Source organism: Vulpes lagopus, chromosome X, assembly GCF_018345385.1.
Source record: "Vulpes lagopus strain Blue_001 chromosome X, ASM1834538v1, whole genome shotgun sequence".
Lineage (NCBI taxonomy): Eukaryota > Metazoa > Chordata > Mammalia > Carnivora > Canidae > Vulpes > Vulpes lagopus.
Genome location: NC_054848.1, coordinates 6,110,468 through 6,133,033, shown reverse-complemented (window position 1 = coordinate 6,133,033; position 22,566 = coordinate 6,110,468). Strand labels below are relative to the sequence as shown.

Genomic DNA, 22,566 nt, shown 5'->3' with positions numbered 1-22,566 from the left:
AGCAGCTGAGCGGCCTGCGGGGTCATCACATATCCCCCAAGCTGGCTCAGCCCCCACTGGGGACTTGGAATCCAGTAGTCCCCGGGCCCCCTCCCCAGCCTGGAGGTGCTGCCTGTGAACTACCTGCCCTCTCTCTTCTCCCTTCTTCACCCTCAAAGCCAAACCAACAAAAACAACCAGAAAAGCAGCATGCCCCCTCCCCCCCAAAACAAAAAACAAACAGAAAACCCACCCAAACTCAGCCTCAGCTGTGCTGGCTGATATTATGTGAGCTGCGGGGGCTATTTTCTGCTCTTTTCTCTCCCTGGAGAGATATTTAAGGCCTTTAAATGCCATTCTGTGCACACATCACTTAAAAATGGTCTGGCACAGGGGAAAAATTGGCAAATGTATAGTTCACAATCTGTTCCCATCACGTGAAGCCAGATTCGGTAAGAGCTCCCCTGGCCTCCCCAGGCCAGGTTGTGCAGGCCTTGGAAGGGTCTGGGCCCTTGTCAGGAGAGGAAGAAGGTAGGCTTGGGGTGCCCTGCGGGGCTGCTGGGCGAGGGGGGGGGGGGATCCTGTCTGTGCCCAGGTTCACTAATCTGTGCCCTTTGGGTCTCAGAAGTGAGAGGTCTCGTGCATTTTAATTGCCTGATCTTTCAAAACAGGGGAGAAAGAAGGGGGCGTCTTAAAAACCTGGGAGTTCCTGTAGGGTCTCTGCGCCTTGGGCGCGGTCCCTTGGGTTTGTATTGGTCTGCTGGGCTGTCATATCAGAGTAACACAGCGTGGGTGGCTTAAACAACAAGAATTTATTTCCTTGCTGTTCTGAAGATTGGAAGTCTGAGATGGAGCTGTCAGGAGCTTTGGTCTCTCCTGAGGCTTCTCTCCTTGGGTGTGTTGGTGGCTGGCTTCTCCCTGTGTCCTCACAAGGATTTCCTTCTGTGCTTGTCTAGGTCCTAGCCTCTTTTTTTTCAAGAGAAAAAAGAGACACCTGTCACATTAGATTGGGACCCACCCTAATCACCCCCATTTTAATTTTTTTTTAAAGATTTATTTTTATTTATTTATTTATGAGAGAGAGAGAGAGAGAGAGGCAGAGACACAGGAGGAAGGAGAAGCAGGCTCCATGTGAGGAGCCTGACGTGGGACTCGATCCCGGGGCTCCAGGATCATGCCCTGGGCCAAAGGCAGGTGCCAAACTGCTGAGCACTCAATGACCCCCCCCCCCATTTTAATTTTATCACCTCTTTAAAGACCCTGATTCCAAATATAGTCAAATTTCAAGGAAGTGGGAGTGAGCGTTTCAACATAGAATTTGGGGGGGACACAATTTGGACCCTAAGTGGGTTGGGGAGACCACTTCAGATGCTTGATAGAGGAGGGGCAGAGGGTGAGGAGGGCTCACGCCCCTCCGGCAGCCTGGGGTGTGCCTCCTGGGAACCTCGGGGTGCCCCGCAGCCCCTGGTCTCCGGGCTTTGCAGTCTGCAGAGAGAGGAGGTCTGCAGAAGGCAGGCACCTCATGGTGGGGAGGGCAGCTCCCAACTGCCAGACCCGGGCCATTCGCCCATATGACAGCTGCAGTTTTAATTCTCTTTTCTGGGAGATGAGAGATTTTTAAAGAAGAGATTACTTCTATATTCCATCTTCATCACAGCATGAGGGTCATCTGAAAATGCTACTACAGACGAGGTTCCCTGACTCATCTCTCTTTGGCAGGAGTCCTGTCCCATTATTGTTTGTGTCCTCAGAGTTTACCATAGTGCTTGGCACCTAGGAGGGAGCCTAAAGTATGTTTGTGGAAAAATCATGCGGGTTTTCAAGATGTGAATTTAATCTTCATTGATCCGGGGGGCGGGAAGCCTCAAAGCCTTTTGTTGCAAAATGATAACGTAATTATTGAAAGGAGAGGCTCTCTTTTTAGTTGCCTTTGCTGGGGAGAGGATGTGGATGTTCCCATATTTTGGATTTCCTCAAGCTATTCTCAGAAAGGAGATGTTAAAACAAAAACACACACAAAAAAAGAAAGGAGGGGCACCTGGGTGGCTCAGTGGTTGAGTGTCTGCCTTGGGCTCAGGTCGTGATCCTTGAGTCCCTGGATCAAGTCCCGCATCCGGCTCCCCACAGGGAGCCAGCTTCTCCCTCTAAGTCTTTGCCTCTCTTCTCTGTGTCTCTCATGAATAAATAAATAAAATCTTAAAAAAATAAAAAAGAAAGAAAGAAAAGAAAGAGAAAGAGAGAAAGAAAGAAACAAAGAAAAAGAAAAGAAAGAAAGAAAAGAAAAGAAAAGAGAAAAGAAAGAAGCCGTCCGGAGCTTAAAGTCTGTTTGAGCTATGGTTTCGACAGCCTTTATTAACATTTGATTCCAGTGTGGGGTGGCTAGAAAGAGTTTGTGATCTCAGGATGCTTTCAAATTTGCACAGATCTGCCTTGAAGTTCTTCCTTGGCAGCGTCCACAGAGGCATAAAGGATTCCCTGAATGACAGACGTTAATGAGGACCTATTCTTGGTTGTGATTATCTTGGAGTACTCCTGGAGCCCTGGCGGCCTTGATCAGTTTGTCCTTTCCTTCTGGGGGAAATCCATTTTGTCCCAGACCCTCCCAGGGCATTCATGATCTTCCCCCTTCATTCACTCTAGAGAGCTGACTGAGTTCCATTTGTCCCCAGAGGCTCCAGGACAGAATTTGCAGGTCACTGGGCAAAGGCTGAGGGAGTTGGGTCCATTTGGCACCCTTCATTGTCCTGCCAAGCGTAATGTCACATTCTATTCTACTGAACCATGCTAGCAGGAATCCATTATCAGTAAGTCGATAGAAATTATATAATTATGTATATAGGCTCTGGCCCAAACTTCCAGCAAGTAATTAATGAGAGGCCAGAGGTTGGGGAACATGGAATCATTCACTCATTCTTTCAAGTCTTTTGGCTTCTTTCTACCTTCTTGGGTCTTTTTTGTGTATTTTATTTTGTTTGCCTTTGCTCTTTATTTGGAGGTGGCTTGTTTGTTGTATAGGAGTGGGAAGTGAAAGGAAATTACTACTTGGTGATAGCACCAAAGGAAGATGAAAATATAATGCACGTTGGTGGATTTTGTCTGCTTCCATGTCCATTCTCTTTATTTTGGTTAAAACAAATAAAGTTCCTTTAGGGAATACTTGGCTGTCACTCTGTGACATACAGAGCTCTGGGGGTAAACCTGGGGACCAGGTCTGGCCAAACAGCATGTCACATCCCTTGGCTACAGTGACTGCTGAGGGAAGAATCTGTTATCCATGATAATCTAGAAAGAGCCAGGTATGGGCTTTCATTACAATTACTGACAAAGAGGTTTATTATTCTTTGGTTATTTATTTGCTTGCTTGTTTGCTTGCTAAGCCTGTAATGTGTAAATCTAATTATGATAAAATCCATAGTCTTTTTTTTTTTTTTTTTTTTTAATCAGTGCTTGAGACTGAAGACAGCACTGAGGTACTGGGAAACATGGAACCAAGGAATAGAGACCCTATTAGGTAGCATTTGAGCACCTGTATCTAGCCATGCCTGAAGGCCACACATGGACTATTCAATTACATGAATCAATGTGTTTCTTTTTTTTTTTTTCTTAGCCTAGTTTGATTTAGGTTGCTAATTCTTGCCCCTGAAAAACATTTCCTGACTTATTAGAATGCTAATCTCTGTTTTGTAGAGAATTCAAGTGATAATTGAATGTCATTAGTGTCACAGAGGATTTACCTCTTTTCTTTTTATCCTTCATTATGACATATGACCTCTGGACACAAGGGAGTATTCAAAATATACACATTTTATTGAGTAATAGAGAAAGAACAACTAGTCGTCACCCAAGTTGAGAAGGGGAATGTTACCAGCTGCTCAGGAAACCCCCATGATCACCAAACCCACCGTTCCCTCCCAGAATTTATCACTCTTTTGACTTTGGGGATAATCATCTCCTTGTTCTTCTCTATACTTTTATTCCACGTATGCACCCTTAAATGGAATGGATTTTGTATTGATGGAACTGTACTGCGTGTATCCTGCGGGGGGGGGGGGTCTCGCATCTGTCACTTGACATTATGTGCATGATGTTCCCTCTGCTGAGCTATAGCTCATTCATCCTCAAGGCTATCATAGCATTCAACATATGACTGTACCACAATGTATTTATCCATTAGGGAGCATTTTTTGTACCCGATGTTTATAGTGGAGAATTTATTGGAGTTGATCGGTCCAACAGAGCTCATATTGGAAACAAACTGAAATGTTATGTACTGCTCTTTGCGGAAGCCCGATCTTGAATCAGCCCAGCCATCTGCTGTCCTTGGTGCACATCCAAACTGCTGATGGCTGCTGAAGAAAAATTGCACAACCGAGTGAATTCACGTTACTACAGATCATGATCTTCAACCCCAGCTGGGCCCTCATGAGAGAGAGCGATTCTGGGAGACCATCTTCAGCTCTCCCCCCTCCTCCAGACCCACGCTCTTTGGGCTGGCAGTGCTCTCTCCCGGTCGTTCTTCACACACTCTCAGCAGATGACCTTGACTCACGGGGGTCATCATATTGAACATTGTTCATTTCTTTAACTTGGCAATGATGAATCTCATCTGCACCATGCCTACCTCCCCTGCCGTCTCTGGGGCCCAGCTGCCCTGCTTTTCAGGTAACACCTGTGCCTGTATCACCCCCACACCTCTCCCCCATCCCTGCCCCCCATAGCTCCTGTCCTTGGCTCCTTGCTGCCCCCCCCACACACACACCCAAATCTACCTCTGATGATGTCTGTGAAAGGCCTTTGCCTCAATAATGCCTTCACTGCCCTGTTTCAGTACTGGGTCTTTGCAGTTCTCACCTGGATTATTGCCAGTCTTCCTAACTGGTCTCCCTTAACACTTGAATCTTTTAGGTCAAGCTGTTTTCCTCTATGGAAGCCAGACCAGTGTTTCTGGAATGCAGACATGATTACGTGAATGTGTATTGGTTTCCTTGGGCTGCTGTAGCAAGTGCACATAAACTCAGGAGAAGGGGGTGAAGGGGGTTGTAACTGTAGGAAGTTATTCTCCCACTGTTCTGGAGGCCACAAGCCTGAGATCAAGGCGTCTGTCTGCAGGAGGTGTTCCTCTGCACTCGGGGGAGAATCGTGCCATACCCCTCTCTCAGCTTTTGGGGCCTAGTAGCAGTCCTTGACTTGTTGACTTGCCACTTCAATCTTGGCCCTGGTCTTCGAATGGCCTCTTTGTTCTCTGCGTCTCATGTCTGCCTCTCCTTTCTGTTAATAAGGACACAAGTCATTGGATGTAGGGCTCACCCAAAATCTGGGATGACCTCATCTCAAGATCCTAACATTATTTGCACCTGCAAAACCCCTTCTTTGGTCAGATTCTGAGATTCCAGGAGTTAGGCTTAGACATATATTTGAGGTTGCTATGTAACCCACCACATGCACCCTTGCTAAAAATCTTCCAGTGACACACACCCCTTTTCCCTTCCAGGGCATATAACCTAAGCCCCTTAGCCTGGAGCACTTTCCCCAGCCTACAGAACTCATCACCCCATCTACCTGCTTTGCTCTGCCCTGTCTTCCTCCGTGTGAAAGGATCTGGCTCTCCCACAGCCCTCTTTCTTTTTTATTAAGTCTCAGCAATGCCCCCCTTCCCTCTGAACTCACCCATCTTCCACCAAGTCCACAAAGCGTCCTGTATAGAGAAGACACCTCACAACTAACCAATCACAAAATCATGAAAACCATCCCCAAAGCCAACCAATGCAACAGATGGGGAGTGTGTGGAATTTTCTAAGGAATGCTTAATCTCAGGGAAAAAAAGCACTGAAACATACCTACTCATAAGTTAGCTGTCAGTATGAAAAAAATTTACAAATCCTCATGGAAGAATTTGATCACTTATGAAAAGGCCAACACCAACTTCCCAGTACACAGAAATTGTTGATGACCATCAACAAAGGAGAAATATGAGCGTGGTCATGGATTTTGAAGAGGTAACTGGTTATTACTGTAATATTTAAATGGAATTCTGTTTATCTGTACCTCAGGCCAAAATAACTGGACCATGATGAGAATAGTCTAGATAATCTTGGATTTTAACAGCATATTTAAATTACAATCCTGTTTAGGGACTGTATCCCTAAATAGTCATACTGACTGGCAGTATGACCCCCCCTCCCCCCCAAAAAAAAAGTGTTCAGTAGGGGGAACAACTTTTGGAACTTCAAGTCATGGAGGAAAACCAGACATGGTGTCTGGTAGGTGCCAGGAACACAGGATCAGGACTTTACTATCAACACTGAATCGTGGATGACATTTTGTTTGTGGATGGCTATACTTCATGGTTTCATTTTTTTGTATTTCTATTTTTTTATTGTGGCAAAATATATATAACACAACAGTTACCATTTTAAGCATTTTTAAGTATACACTCCAATGGCTTTAAGTACATTCACAGTGATTTTATTTCAACTTACTGAGGAATTCTAGAATGAATATAGCATAACTTAAAAGTGGCTTGACAGTGGAGATACCTGGCAGTCTCTTTTTTTTTTTTTTTTAACTTATGGGAGAAAGAACTCTTTATGTCCTATACCACATTTGAGAAACTGATGGACTATTTTGTCAATATTTTCCTAGTACTTGGGCAGCCCCGGTGGCTCAGCGGTTTAGTGCCGCCTTCAGCTCAGGGCGTGATCCCGAGGTTCCAGGATCCCCCGAGGTTCCAGGATCGAGTCCCGCACTGGGCTCCCTACATGGAGCCTGCTTCTCCCCCTGCCTGTGTCTCTGCCTCTCTCTGTGTGTCTCTCATGAATAAATAAATAAAGTCTTTAAAAAATATTTTTTTCCCGGTACAGAGAGCTAAAAAACAAATAACAACAGAACTAATTTATAAACCTAGTGACATGGATGGAGGCTGTTATTTTTCCAGGGCACTTTGTGCTTTCTCTTTTGGAGTGAGTTTTCTGGTTTGTAGGAGAAAAGAATCTCCAGAGAAAATGGGCAAGCTGTCAGGAAAATAAGATGAACACATGGTACCGATCCAAATGGAGAGCCTGTGAGAAGCTGATGACTGTCCATGGAATTCTGGAGACTTTACAAGTCCTCCTCATGCCTCTGCGTGTAATTGAAGCTATATGAAAATATAGTTGAAATGAGAAGAAAAACATGGAGAACTTTGAAGATTCTGGTGTCTTCAATGGGGTGGAATTATTTCAGCCTCCTCTTGGATTTTAATACTCATTTGACCACAGTGGTGTGCACACAGTTTTAAAATTTTTTTCGTGCCCCCTAAAAGATAACCCTCATTCTGCATAGAAACATCTTTTGAGTGATCATTGAATAATGGATTGATGGCAAGGTGCTTCGAATCTTGAGTTCTGCAAGTAAATTAATTTGAAAGAGAATGACATAAAGCTTCTCTGTTCTTTCTGTGAGAAAGTTTCTCCCAGATGATTTTTCAAGATGAGTAAAAGGAAAAGTGCATAATTGTAGCTGTCACTAGATCATTTTCTCCTTCGTTTTTTTTGGGTCTATTCTTACCTGTTCAAATTGTGTAGACAGCTTTGATCATGCTACAATTGCCAAGCGGTTCACTCATCTGCCGAGTCCCCCGACTGCCAAACCACACCGTTCTCTCACCTGATGACACTGTTCCACACTATCTGATGTTCATCCAATGCTTTGAACTCTGCTAGCATTGCCTTCAGAAGAGAACATGTTCAGAAAGCTCCATGATGGACAATATTGAATTGTGTCACCAAGTTTTTTGAGTATAGGAAACAGAACACACAGGGCTTGGTTTTCACCACTCAGATTTGTATGTGGATTCCCAGACAGCTCTCATGTTCTAAAATTACTCTGGTCATCTCACTGTGCATTGCCTAGCTCTGCACTTCAAGGCTTCCAGAAGTGTTGGCCTACTTTCCTGGAAGCGAAAAGGAGATGGTCATTATTTATTAGTTTTCCATAGGAAGAAGAAGGGTTACCTGTAGTCCACTTTTACTGTGAGTGATCATTGGGTGGACTCTTCCTTTTTTGTGCAAGGCGTGCCAGTGTATTAGTGGGACAACACACATTTTTTTAAGTAAAACCTTCTGAAGAGGAAGATGGCGTCTACATTTCAAGTTCGTAGGTTCATTAGTTGGTGGTGGCATTGCAGACTCGTACTATGGGGACACAGCCTTCGCCTTCTGTGTGACACCTGGCAGCCCTTGGGCTGGATGAATTTAGCATTAATTGATCTCCAAGGCCATCGAGTGTGTGCACACCAGCAATTTTCAAAATCAATTACATGCTGACTTGAGGCACCCAAGCAGAGCGGAGGCCCTAGGAAAACGTTCCCTCCATTCGCTCCCTGCCACTTGAAATTTTACTGAGGAGGAAGATTCAGGGCCTGAGGCGGAAGTGACCAGATAAAATCGGGACATCCAGTTGACAGGTGAATTTCAGGTATGTGACAAATGATGTTTTATGTCCCCCAAATTACTCGGTATATACTTTGCATGAGCAAAACGTGCATTATCTCACATTCCACTTGTGTGAAGCTGGAGCCTTCACTGAAAAATTCATCCTTTTTCTTCCCTTTCTCTTTTCACTTAGCAAGCCCTTTAGAGCTGCAGGGACCAATGTCATGGCCACTAGTCAGTCACAAGTGGCTACCAAGCTCTTGAACTGTGGCTAATCTGAAATGCTATATGAGGTACACTTCTGAGAATTTGTATGAAGGAAGAAAAAAGACGATTTCTCATGAATAACTTCAGTATTGATCATATGATAAAATGACACTATTTACATATATTGGGCTAAAATATATTAAAATTAATTTCACTTGTTTCTTTTTAATTTTAATTTTTTATTATTTTTTAATATTTTATTTATTTATTCACTCATGAGAGAGAGAAAGAGAGGCAGAGACACAGGCAGAGGGAGAAGCAGGCTCCATGCAGGGAGCCTGACATGGGACTTGATCCCGGGACTCCAGGATCATATCCTGGGCCAAAGGCGGCGCTAAACCACTGAGCCACCCGGGCTGCCCTCTTTAATTTTTAATATGGCTATGAAATAATTCAGAATGACATATGTGGCCTGCATTATATTTCTGCTAGTACCTCTTTAGAGCAAGGATTGGCAAATGTTTTCTGTAAAAGGCCGGATTGTAATTATTTTAGGCTTTGTGGGGGATTGAGTCTTTTTGGAAAATTGTCAACTTTGTAGCCATAGACAATATGTAAGTAAACAAGTGGGTGTGGCCGAGTGCCAATAAAACTTTATAGGGATGCCTGGCTGGCTCAGGCCATAGAGCTTGCAACTCTTGGTCTTAGGGTTGTAAGTTTGAGCCCCACATTGGGTGTAGAGATTGCTTAAAAATCAGATCTTTAAAAAAAAACTTTATAAAAATAGGCAGCCCCTTATTTGGCTAACAGGTATGGTTTGCTGATGCCTGCTTGAGAGGCATAGGGTTTTTATTTATAATTTTTAAATTGAATATCTCCACATGTCTCTTAGCCTCATTGATTTGGGCAGAGCAGGAAAAAATTGGTAAGTGGATAATTTACCTTTCTCAAGATGGTTCAACTACTAAATAGGAAGGTATTGACAAAATATTGTTTTTTGTTTGTTTGTTTGTTTTTAATAAAGGAGAAGAAAAAGCATGAATAGGGCCACTGGTGTGTGAGTCTTTACTTGCCTCAAAGCCTCCGGGATACATGCACAGGGTTGTATAGGTGGGTTGTCACCCATCTTTCAGAGGCAAACAGAACCCGGGATATATATTTTGTCCTGAGTGGTATAGAAATATAAGGGCATGCATCACGCACAATCCATTTGAAAAATAGCAACACCAGGGGATTCCTGGGTGGCTCAGAGGTTTAGCGCCTGCCTTCAGCCCAGGGCATGATCCTGGAGTCCCAGGATCGAGTCCCACATCAGGGGACTCCCTGCATGGAGCCTGCTTCTCCCTCTGCCTGTGTCTCTGCCTCTCTCTCTCTCTGTATCTCTCATGAATAAATAAGTAAAATCTTAAAAAAAAATAACAACACCATCTAACAGATGTTAAAGAAATGAAGCAATAAAAAGAAATGAAGCAATAGTAACGGGGGATTTGATGCTGAGAAAGTGAAAGGAATTTTTACAAAGCTGTTGGAGTAGTAAATCCCTTTTCTCACCCAATTAAAGTGTTTTTATCTGCTGAGAGAATGGCATGATATCATTTAGGAGAATTGATTTCCATGTGATTGGAAAATACCCTGAAATGTGAAAGCTGTTCAGGATCACACACATACAAAAATACCAGTGACAGGTGCACATACATTTTTGAGAGGTGGGCTAGGGAGTCAGACCCGTCAGCTACGATGTATAAACAGAGGAGGTGCTTGTATGTTTCTTTTACTGATGTGGGAGGCTTAGAAGTGCTTCCAGAATAAAAAGATCACAAATGAAAGTGTAATCCCAGGAAATTTCTAAATTAAAGTTTGATTTATTACCTGTTTCATGCTCTTCTCTTCAGTGTTGAGGGAAACTGGAAACAATTTATGTCCTTTCAGTTCTGCCATCCATGAATTGTGCCTTAGTGTCAATGTGTAAGTTGAATTTCAATTTTCATTGTTATTTTTCCCTGTTGACGCTGGCGCATAAACGTAATTGCGTTGGAACTAAAGTTATTGCTTAAGTAGCTGGGAACTCCTGTGGCATTAGATTACGGCTGGTGATGGGGTGCACTTTTCAAATGTGCAGGTTTACAGCCTTCGGGGATTGCAGTGAATGGCTCGTTTACATGACTTCCATGTCTTGGTTTTCATTAACTTGTCCAAAGTCTAGATGTTCTACTAGAAGAAAAGTAAGTAAAATTTAGTCTATGCTACCATGCAATGGGAACTTTGCTCAGGAGTTTATATATGTTATTTCACCATTGGAATTGCCCTTTGGAGTGTTTTAGAATACAAAATCTAGGGGCCCCTGGGTGGCTCAGTGGTTGAGCATCTGCTTTTGGCTTAGGTCATGATCCCGGGGTCCAGGGATCGAGCCCCACGTCAGGCTCCCTGTGGGGAGCCTGCTTTTCCCTATGTCTCTGCCTCTCATGAATAAATTAAAATCTTAAAAGAAAGAACACAAAATCTATAGTCACAGGAAACATACAAAAGACTTGGTAATATAAATTAATACTTACATAACAATGTAAACAGTATATTCCCTTTTATTCTCCGACTAAACCATCTGTGATTAAAACTACTTTCCAATGATATACATTGAGACACAAATGATCAGTCTGATCATTTCTAAAGCGTTTGTTGCTTTCAGAAGTTGATCATGGGATTTTCTACTCAGGATGGCTGCCGTGAGCAAAAGGATGCCAGAATTTGATATCAACAACGGCATGGAGCCGTCCCAGGGATGCTGTGCTCTCCAGGTTGGTCTCGCCCCCACCCGGGTCGAATGTTGAGATCTGACTGCCAAGATGATGGCATCTGGAGGTGGGGCCTTGGGAGGGGACTAGATCATGAGGTAGGTTATGGGGTTAGTGCCCTAATACAAGAGACCCCTCGAGAGCTACCTTGCCCCTGCCACTGTGTAAGGACACAGCGAGGAGGTGCCCTTCTCTGAACCAGGAAGTGGCGTCTCACCAGACAGAATAATTAGCATTTAACTTGCCAAAGATTGCCATCTCAGGCAATGTTGGTTGGCATTGAACAGCATGACTCCACTACGTGAAGTTGCCCCGGACCACAGGAGGGTTTTATTTTCATAAAACATTGTGGTTTACCTATTTGAGTCGAAACGGACTTAAAGCTGAAAATGTTAGGACAGCAGAAATTCACTGACCAGCACCAGGAGGTATCACATCAACATAAAAGACATTTGTGATCTTTTTATTCCAGAAGCACTTCTAAGCCTCCCTCATCAGTAAGACAAGCATACAAGCACCTCATCTGTTCACAGATCACAGCTGATGGGCCTGACTCCCCAGCCCACCTCTCGAAAACATGCATGTTTCTCTGTGTCGCTGCGTGTGTGGCTGTGCGTGTGGACAGTGCTGCAGGTTACATGGCATGCCAGCCTGTGTGTGTGTGTGTGTGTGTGTGTGTGTGTGTGTGTGTGCTTTGCTCCATTGTCAGGAACTTGAGTTCATGAGCTGCTCTTTGGCTCTGGATGATGGTGATCTCAGTCTACTTTCTAAAAGTGATTTCACCCTTCTCTGCATTCCTTTCATGCACAAGATCACTGACGATGGTTGCCATCAACTTATATTGAAAAATGTTCTTCTTTTACTGTTACTTGAGGGGCTATTTCTCTATTTTTGCATATCCCTGATGCAGCACAAAGGCATTCCTTCCCTCCGCCCCCGCATATGTGCACTTCACAAGCTGAGCATGAATCTAATGAAATGATTTAAGTTAGCTTCCATGAGGCAAAAATCTTGGGTCTACACTCAGGCTTAGAAGTGGAGTAAAAACAGATCTGGGAAAAATTACTATGAGCTGCTTATGCGGTTCCCATTACATTCTCCTCTACTTCTGAGACAGAGAGGGGACGCTGTGCAGGGTGGAGGGAATCACGGGCTGGATAATGTATTACAGAAATGTGGCCTGTTTGTGCTTGATTATGATGATAGCAGTGTAATTTGTGCATAGTGTGAGCTGTGCTAGAAATGTTAAAGCTTCTGATCCAGCCAAGCTTTTCCCTTAGCTTGCTTGTTAATCAGCCTCAAAAAGCACTAGAACCTTTTGCTAAGTTAGTAAAATATCAAGAAGAATAATTACAGTGTGTAAAAATAGCAAGAGAATAGAACAGTACTTAAAATGTGTTTTGCAACCCAGTACATGCAATCTTCCTTTTCTTTCCAAAGATTCCTTATGGTATCTTTTCTTGGGTTCCCCTTGCACTAGTGAGGGTAGGCTGTGCGATGGCACAGTAACAAACAAGCCCCAGTGACTTTAACACTTAGCTTATTTTTTGCTCATTTATTTATTTATTTATTGCTCTTGCTACATATCACTGTAAGCTGGCCTGGGGCCTCTGCTCATTGTAGTCACTTGGGGACTGAGGTTGATGTAATGGGGAGATGGGGGAAATGACAACCACATCATAAAATATCTCCCAAAACATCACATTTCTCACCTTCACTGGGGACAACAGGTCACCTGGCAATACCTGAGTGGGGATTTTTTTTTTAAGATTTCTGTATTGATTTGAGACAGAGAGTGTGTGTGAATACTGGGGGAGAGGCAGAGGAAGAGAGGAACCCCAAGCAGATTCTATGGTAAGTGCAGAGCCTGACACAGGGCTTGATCTCACGACTCCAAGATCATGACCTGAGCCCAAACCAAAAGTCAAATGCTTACCTGACTGTGCCACCCAGGCACACCTGTTGAATGGGGATGTTTACTCCTTCTTCAGAGAGGGTCCTAGAATAGCAAAACTATAAGCTACCACACCAGTTAGTAGGATCTGATACATTACAGTGTTTAAATATATGACATAATCATGGTAATGGCACAACTATTACACCCAGATTAGTAGTAAATATGCTATATTTGAGGTGTGCTAGGAAGCCAAAAATAATGTGCTCTAAGCCATTAGTCGTCCTGGAGTCTTTGCTCATTTTCTCCCTGCAAATACTTGCAATTCTTTGAAAAATCTCAATGTCTAGGTCCTGAATGTTTCACACTTCATTTCTTCTAAGGCTTTTCTTTAAAAAAAAGGGGGGGGGGAAGAAAAGGAAAAATTAATTTTTTATACAGAATGTCTTGTTGGTAAGGATTTAGCAAATACAGAAAAGTATAAATAAAGAAGAAAAAAATATGTTTATCATTGCACCTCCCTGAAGTTGAGAATTTCAGTTCAAGGGACACACACATGGCATAGATGCCACTGAATTAAAAAAAAAAAAAAAGACATATCCCATTTTAAACGAATTTGTATTCCTTTGGTGACGAAAAGGTTGAACATTTTCTCAACAGGCGTTTAGAGTCATGTGCATTTATTCTCCTATGTTTTCTTTGTTCTCTTCTGTGTAGGACTATTTTGAATGTAAGTGACAAAGACCCAATTCCGAGTGGCATTGGTGACAGAGAGCATTGGCTCTAGTGAGGTTAGAAGTGTAGCAGGTTTCTGGAGTGGCTGGAAACGGGTTCCAAGGCCCCTCGTTCTTACAGAGATGTCCGTCCATCATCTCTGCTTCCCTTTGGAAACTGGCTTTATCCTCTGCCCCTAGAGCTGCTGCTCCTGACAAGCAGCGGCCACAGCGGCCAGCATGTCCCAGGCTTCTGGCTACAGCTGTGATGATGGGGAGGGATTCCATCACACCCAAGGGACCTAGTGTGGACCAATCAATGGTGGATGCCTTTGTTTCAGCCAAATAGTTGGAATGGAGAGAGGTGGGTTCCAGAAGAGGGGCACTTGTTCCAAGAGAAGGGAGAGGCACTGAGCATGCCCTTCACCATTTCATCTTTAAAATAGAATTTTTACTTAAACAAATTCTCATCTTGGCTGCTGGGTTTTCAAATAATATATATAGAAAGGTCAGGTTCACCTCATGTGTCATCTGCAGATTCTGCCCACAGGTACCCATTACTGATTGGAGTATAATCTTCTCAGTCATTTCCTGTGCATTTACAGATAAGTATCTGCACAAACCCTCCAAAAATGCCTGGAGGTTTTAGGGGAGAAGTGATGGATTATGGATTAGTTTCCTAGGGCTGCTGTAACAAAGTACCAAAATCTAGGTGGCTTAAAACAACACAAATTTATTGTCTCTGAGTTTTGGAGGCTGGAAGTCTTCAATCAAGGTATTAGCAGGGCCACGATCCTCAGGAAGGTTTTAGGAAAGGATCCTTCCTTGTCTCTGCCAGCTTCTGATATTTTCTGCCAAGAAAATAGCATTTGACATTCCTTGCCAAAGTCCCATCTCATGGCCACCTTCAACATACCTTATACGCAGGACATGATTTGACCCATAACAAGTTGAAGATATGATTTTTTAAAAAGATTTTATCTATTTGTTTGGGAGAAAGAGAGTGAACAGGAGGGAGAAGGAGAGAAAATCTGAAGCAGGCTCCGTCGCAGTGGGCGCAGTGGGGCTCTGACGTGGGGTTCCATCTCACAACCTCAAGATCATGACCTGAGCTAAAACCAAGAGTCACCTGCTTAACCAACTGAGCCACCCAGGTGCCCCTGAAGATACGATTTTTTTAAAACTCAATGGTATTTTCATGGATATATTGCTTTGCAAACCACTTCTATTGTGTTGATAATAACCTTGGACCGCTTTCAACATTAGTACATTCATTTCTCCTTCATGCTCTATAATTGCTGCCCAGATTTTTAGTGTGGCTTTTCCAGAGTTTGTTTGACATACGGTCTTGTGAAGGGCAAGCATTTTCCCCGGGTGAACATCAAGGATTCCAATTGTGGGGTCAAAAGTCATTGTATTTAAATTTTTAATAGATGTTGCCAACTGACCTTCAAAATGTCCTTCCATAGTTGGGGCACAAGGGCACCTTGTCTACACATCTTTATAAAGATTTGATACCACTCAATGTTTCACTCCATTTTTGTCAATTTGAAACGATACTTCATTATACTTTGAATTATTCTGATTAGTACTTAGATTGAGCATCTTTTCACATCTTTATCAGTTTTGTATACTTCTTGTTCTATAAAGTGGCAATTTGTATCCACTCCTTTTATGTTTCTTCTATTGACTTTTTCTACAAATTTGTGAGAGTTGTTTAGATAATGAGCATCTTAACCTCTTTGTAGTCTTTTTTTGGACTGTTTTTCCTTTTTATCTTAAATTAAAAAACATTTAAATTTAATATTGTGAAATCTACAGGTCTTTTCTCTGTGATTTCTTCTAGTGCTTTGATGCATAGTGCTTCCTTCCCCACATTAGTCTATGTGTATGGTGCCATTGTCAACACCTCGCATTTTCATCTATCTGGCCCTTTTGTGACTAAGTCCTAACTTTGGTGGTCTCAATTGACAAGATCAAGGGTTGGCAAACTTTTCTGGAAAAGGGCCAGATTGTAAAATATTTTAGGTTTTAAGGCCATATGGTTTCTGTGGCAACTACTTTGCTGTTGTTGCGGCTGGAAAGTAACCATAGACAATATCTAAATGAATGGATGAATGGGCATGTCTGTGTGCCAATAAAACAACTTTTTTTTTTTTTTTTTTTTTTTTACAAAAACAGGTGGCAGGCTGTAATATGCCAGCCCCTGTTTCAGACAATTGCCAAATCTCTTATTCATTGAGGCAGGTCATTTTGGCACACCAGTGTCTTTTACTTAGAGATAAGCAATAAACACATAGTGTAGTGATTGCAAAATCAAATGTCCCACACCAATTAATGGCTAGCTGAAAAATAGTTTTTTGCCTACCAAGACTCAACAAATCATATAGTTATGCAACTATAATCACATAATTAAATTCCTTCTAGGCATTTGGGTCTGAGATTCCTTTACTTGTCAAAAGACAGTGATAGGGATTTTATAAATGCCTCAGGTTGACTGTGTGCAATTCTATTTTGCAAAGAAAAAGAAACACTGATACAGTTACTCTGCTGATATGGGAAAATTGGCAGCTTCAGAGAAATAGCATTAGCTGTCACGTGAAGGAAGTAAACATCTTTGTGACACAATTGGAAAAGCAACCATGGAACTGATGACATTTCACTACAAATGCATCTTCTCTTAAAAATTTTGATTTGCTCGTTGAATGATTACAAATGGACTAGAGAGCATCCAACAGGATCATTATGTCAGACCTTAGTCCATCCCAAATTATTCTTGGTGGAAGCCCTGAAGAGTCAATGGTGGCAAGGTTTGGGAACCTCCGGGGTTAAGGGCCACCTGGAGGATTGGATACATGGCAGATTACTGCTTTTTGCAGTTACAGGTTCTCTCCTGGCTAGAGGAGGAATGCGAGGTGGTCTGTGGAATGACAGGGTAAACTCCTGGTCCCGTGTTCGTCTCCAGAATCAAACCGTCTGGGAGCACTGCCCGGGAATCTGCATTGAGACAAGAATCTTGGTGATCCTTCTAAGGTATCTGTACAGTTTAAGAACTTCTTATATAAGGTTTCACATCCCAAAATTAACTTGCAGTGAATCTAATCAATTGTAGGAGCTGTTCTCAACTTATCCATTTTATGTCCGGGGCAAAGAGTGTTGGGGATATTTATGTCCGATTGTAGGAAATGACTCCATGGAAAAAATGACTCTATGTTTTTAACTTAACTTTATCTTCCTGGCTTGGCTGTTTCAACCAGATCACAATTCTGTCTGTAAAATGTTCTGATGGCTACTGAGACCAGGATTGTTACTAACATTAACTCTGATGGTCCCTTCTAGCTTCATTTTACTCCTAATTCCTTTTTGTAATATTAATCTGAAGTTATTTAACAAAAACAAAACAAAATAATCACACCAAAAATGAGTAACAATAAGCATTCTCTTGTTTGGTTTTTCAAAGATTTTATTTATTTATTTGAAACAGAGAGAGTATGCACAAGCAGGAGGAGGGGCAGAGGGATAGGGAGAAGCAGACTCCCTGCTGAGTAGGGAGGCCAATGTGGTGCTGGATCCCAGGACCCTGAGATCATGACCTGAGCTGAAGGCAGATGCTTAATGGGCTGAGCTACCAAGGTGCCCCTAAGCACTCTCTTGAATTGGCATTTTTTAAAGAAGATTTTATTTATTCACGAGAGACACACAGAGAGAGGCAGAGACACAGGCAGAGGGAGAAGCAGGCTTCCCATGGGGAGCCTGATGTGGGACTTGATCCCAGGACCCCAGGATCATGAACTCAAGGTAGATGCTCAACCACTGAGCCCCCTGGGTGCCCCAGCATTTTTTTTTTAAAGAGAAAATTCTGCAGTCGTGTCTGTGGCAGCATAGGATTTAGGAGAAGGAGAAAATGAATTTGTCTGGTTTTTTTTCCCTCTTGTATGACTCTTTTGATCATATATATATATATATTTGTAGTTTTATGGTTTATTAACACAAATTGGACATGTACACAAGCTGCCTGTGTATTTATTTTCTTTGCTGCACAGCCTGGCATTGCGATTGGTGACTCTGAGGGCCAGCTGGGCAGCTCTCTCTGCAAATGGCTTTGCAATTTTTGGAGGAGATGCTGTGAGCAATCTCTACACAGTGTGATCTGTTGCATGTCAGCAGCACTCCAAACTCCTCAACGTCGTGGACTAGAAACCAGACACCATTGGGGACCATGTGCTTTGTTTTTTTGTTGCTCCCATAACCAGTGTTGGGCGTCAAGATCTGGCCCTTGACTCTCCTATGCACCCTAATGCCCAGAAACCCAGTGCCTCTGGGTTTCTGCCAGCTGTACTTAATTTTGACATATAGTCTTACTGGTATCTGATGGCCTTTCTGGTCTTCTTTCTAACAATTTGTGGTTTCAGCAAAGGTATTAGGGCGCCATGCTGCTGAGGAACAGATGGAGGCCACCTCCGCAGGCGGCAAGGAGGAAGACAGTGGTCCCATTTTCTTAGTAGTGTTGCTTCAAAGAGAAATGGTATTGCTTTCATGCTTAACCCCAGCTCTCATAAATAAATTTGCCTGGCATTGTTAAAGTATTTAGAGACTCTATGTTAACACAACACACTTTCTTAAATATTCGTGTGCATCTGTCTTAGTTGGGCTCTCAGTATTTAAGGGCAGCTCATGTCTTACTTGTCTTTCTGGAGCCATGCCTCACAGCATCTGCCCCTTATATACATCCCCTAAAGGACTGACATTTGTGTGTTGGAAGGGACATCTTCATGAGAAATGCCAGCTGATCTTCATCTTAGTTACCTTTGGTTTAAAAGCCTATTTTTTCCACCCAAGATGAGATGAACACATTGACTTCTTTATTCTACATCTTGAAAAAAATCCAGGTGCTAGAGGCTGATTGTATATCTTTTCTACAACCTGAATTTCCACACGTACAGTAACACCCCCACATCACTTTGCCTACATCAAGTTTGGGTGTTTGAATGCCAGCTGATGAGTGCTGATTTTAAACTCTCCTGCTTAAAATTTATTTATTTATTTCTCCCTGAGAGTGCTCACTTTCTGGTTCCCAGTAGTTGGATTTCTCTTTCTATTCTGGTGGGCCTAAAAGCCTCAGAAATGCTTTTGTTTGTGCTGTTGTTTAGAGAAGGGGAAGAAATGACTGGCTTTTATCTACAATCTATGTCCGATAAAGATTGCTTTGCCATAAAAGAAGCAAACAATAAAAAACCACAAGTGCAAGATGCTAAGTCTTAAAGTATTCCCACTGAACCAAACCAAACCAAAACAAGTTGGTGTAGAGAGTTGACAGGGAGTTCACCCTGCTGCAGGTGTCTTTGTCAAGGGCAGAGGGAAGGTACTTGACTTTTCTAGGTGAATTTTCCAAGTGAGTTGATAAAATAATCTCAAAAAGTCAGGTTTAAAATTCCCTATTTAACTATCTGTAAACTTTCTGGCTCATCTGTTGCACAATTACTATCAGCAATCCCTCTTATAAACAATAAAATAACTCCATTCTCTTGAGAAAATCTTCAAATAAGTTGAAGTTTTTGTTTTTGTTTTCCTGGAGGTGTTTTTTTCTGTTTTACTTTTTTTGTTTGTTTGTTTGTTTATCAAGATATAATCTATATATGATAAAAATTCACTCTTTTGCAAATGTGGAGATGAGAAGTCTTCAGACTACATAAACTCATGGGTTCAGTTTGGCCCACTGCTTGTTTTGTTACCGGCACACAGCCTCTCCTATTCATTTATGTATTACCTATAAATGCTTTCTTGCTACAATGGCAGACTTGAGTAGCTGCAACAGTTTTGATCTGCAAAGTCAAAAATATTGTCTGTCTCGCCTTTTACATAAGGTCTGTAGACTTGGATATAGTTTTATAAATTTTACCAACTTACACAATCATGTTACTATCACCACAATCAAGACATAAAAAATTTCCATTGCCCTTAAAAATTGAGGAAGCTACAATTTGAGGTAAGAAATGGTTTTAGAGAAGTAAACTTTTTCTCTACATTTAAATTGACTTTAGGGTTTGAACATCCTAAGTCATCAGGTATACACAAGATTTTGGACATTTGTGGTTGGTCTTTCCAGCAGAGATTGGCCACTTCTCTGCTCTACAGAACTCTGATTTCCTCTTGAGGAATTTAGGCCCCCACCATTTTTGTATCAGACATGTGGGTGGGCTGGATCCCGGCCAAAGCCCCTTCTGTCCCCTACTGATTCCAAAGATGCCTCCATGGATTCACATATGCCAGAGCCAATGGGCTGCAAGGACTTCTGGGAGAGAAAAGCATCATTTGTCCTTGGGTGCTGCCAGAATAGAGTCTTCACTCATTGGATTCGAATGAGGAAGCATTTTGAGTGGCTGACACCCTTGGGGCCCCATGACAGATATGGAGACTTGGTGTAGAAGCGAAACTCAGGCTGCCTGGGCAGTACTGAGAAGTGGAGAGAAAAACCCAATCCTGGTCACGAGGACTCTCTGAACCCAGATTCAACCCTTGTCTCTCAGTAGCCTTATGGTCAGATACTCCGGTAAATTTCCTTGACCATGCAAGTTGGCTGGAGAAGGAATTTCTATTGTTTGTAACCAGATGAGCTGCAATTGATGCCCCATTCTGTAACATTCAGGGAATTACAAACTTATAGAAACTCCCAATACAGACATTTATGCTATGGTTGAGGCTTTGATACTACTACTTAGCTCTCTGGAAACAGGAGCTGCCTTGTAATTTCTAAATCTGTTAATCAAATTCTCCCTCCCTCCTTCCTTCACCTGATATTTGCTGCAGACCTGCAATGTGGCAGGAGAACCCACAGTGACCAAAATGTTCTGAGGAAGCACACGTTTGAGTGGGTTTACAGCCAAAAAACCCAAATGTGCACTAGTTAGATAGCCATAGGTACCATAAAGACAGATGGAAGGTGGAATGGCAAGGTTTCACGGAGATGGGCCAAAGAAGGTCTTCCTGAGAAGGCAACATTTGAACGGATCTGAATGAAGGGCTCTGTGGTTCAAGGGAGGGAGCAAGTTGTAGTCAGAGAGAACTTCTAGGGCACAGCCCTGGAAAGGACTGTGTTGGTTTGACCAGAAATAGGCAGATGTTGCTGGTGGGTGAATGGGTGGGATGGGAGAACCAGTTGAAGATAAGCGTAGAGTGACACAATTAGCCTTCATGACTAATGGCTCAATGTGGAATCACTAGCAGCAAAGCCAGTGTTTGGAAATGAGTATTTAGGGAAAGAAAGGTCTCACCTGAAGGGCAACCGATGCCTTGTGGGTTAACTGCAGTTACTGTGGCAAGCACGAGGATCTCTTTTCAGGAAGACGGGGGAAATTTTGGCAGCCCTCAAGTAGGGTTTTGTAGATTAATTGGTTAGGACAGCCTGGAGTGGGCTTCCCAGGTGTGTAAGGATGCATGGCCTGTGGAGGTTGGGTTGACTGCAACTCTTTCTGCTCCCGGCAGCGATGCAGGGGGTGACAGAAGGGATCCCAAGATCTTCCTACAGGGTCACCTTCCCCTGAACCACCTGCCGCCTAAACAGTCACATCACTGCTTCGCATCTAAATCGCCAGTTGTTTGCTTTGATATCTTCTTAACAAATGCTGGACAGAAAATGTGCAGAGTTCCAGGACCTGTTTCACTGTAAATGCAGCAAAATGCACTGACAGTCAAGTCCCCAGCTTTGTGGGAGCAAACATGTCTGTAAATGTAACTTGCAAGGCAATGCTAAACCCGATGAATGAGAGCTCTAAGGGAATGCCTGGTGATTACATCCAAGAGAGAATTCAGGTTTTAGATGCTCTAAGGATTTACACCAAAGTCATGTAACCTTTGCTATTCTTTGCTCGAAATATATTGAACAAAGACTCCTAATCCAAATGTTCCATTTTACATGTGTTTATTGAGTGCTTTCTCTGGCTGACGGTTCAAGAAAATGATACAGCCTTCATCCACAAAGAACTAGCATCTGGTTGGGAGAGGCAGATAAAATAAGCCAGTACTTTCTGAGTACTTGCTGGTCTGTAGAGATGTGAACAAGGCACCTATTAGCGGTCACTTCTGATTTCTCTCTGCCCCCAGCTCCTGGCAACCACTAAGATACTTTCTGTCTCCAGATTTGCCTATTCAGAATATTTCATAGAAATAGAATCATACAATATGTGGATTTTGTGTTTGCTGCCTTTCCCTTAGATTAGTGTTTCATCCCTGCAGCAACATGAATCCATACTTCATTCCTTTTTATGGCTGAATAACATGCCATTGGACGGATATGCCACATTTTATTTATGCATTTATCGGTTAATGGGCATTTGGTTCGTGTCCGCATTTTGGTGGACATATAAATGTGCTGCTTTGAACACTTGTGTATGAGTTTTTGTTTGGACGTATGTATGCTTCTGGTTTTCCTGCTGAGCTGCAAGGAGATTTAAAGTTGAGGGGGATGGGGCATTTGTTTACAGAGAAAGATCAGGAGGGTGGGGGGATGGGGTAACTGGGTGACCGGCACTAAGGAGGGCACTTGATGGGATGAGCACTGGGTGTTAAACAATATG

At 42.7% G+C, this 22,566-nt stretch overlaps 1 long non-coding RNA gene across 1 annotated transcript in view; it reads left to right on the top strand.

Annotated features, from left to right (window-relative positions):
• The first annotated feature begins 6,830 nt into the window (after nucleotides 1-6,830).
• LOC121482771 overlaps nucleotides 6,831-22,566 on the top strand; it is a 37,847-nt gene continuing 22,111 nt past the window's right edge. Inside the window, exons 1-3 of the long non-coding RNA XR_005985621.1 lie at nucleotides 6,831-8,433; nucleotides 11,308-11,389; nucleotides 16,873-17,026. This is a non-coding gene — a long non-coding RNA (uncharacterized LOC121482771). The remainder of the gene's footprint in view (nucleotides 8,434-11,307; nucleotides 11,390-16,872; nucleotides 17,027-22,566) is intronic.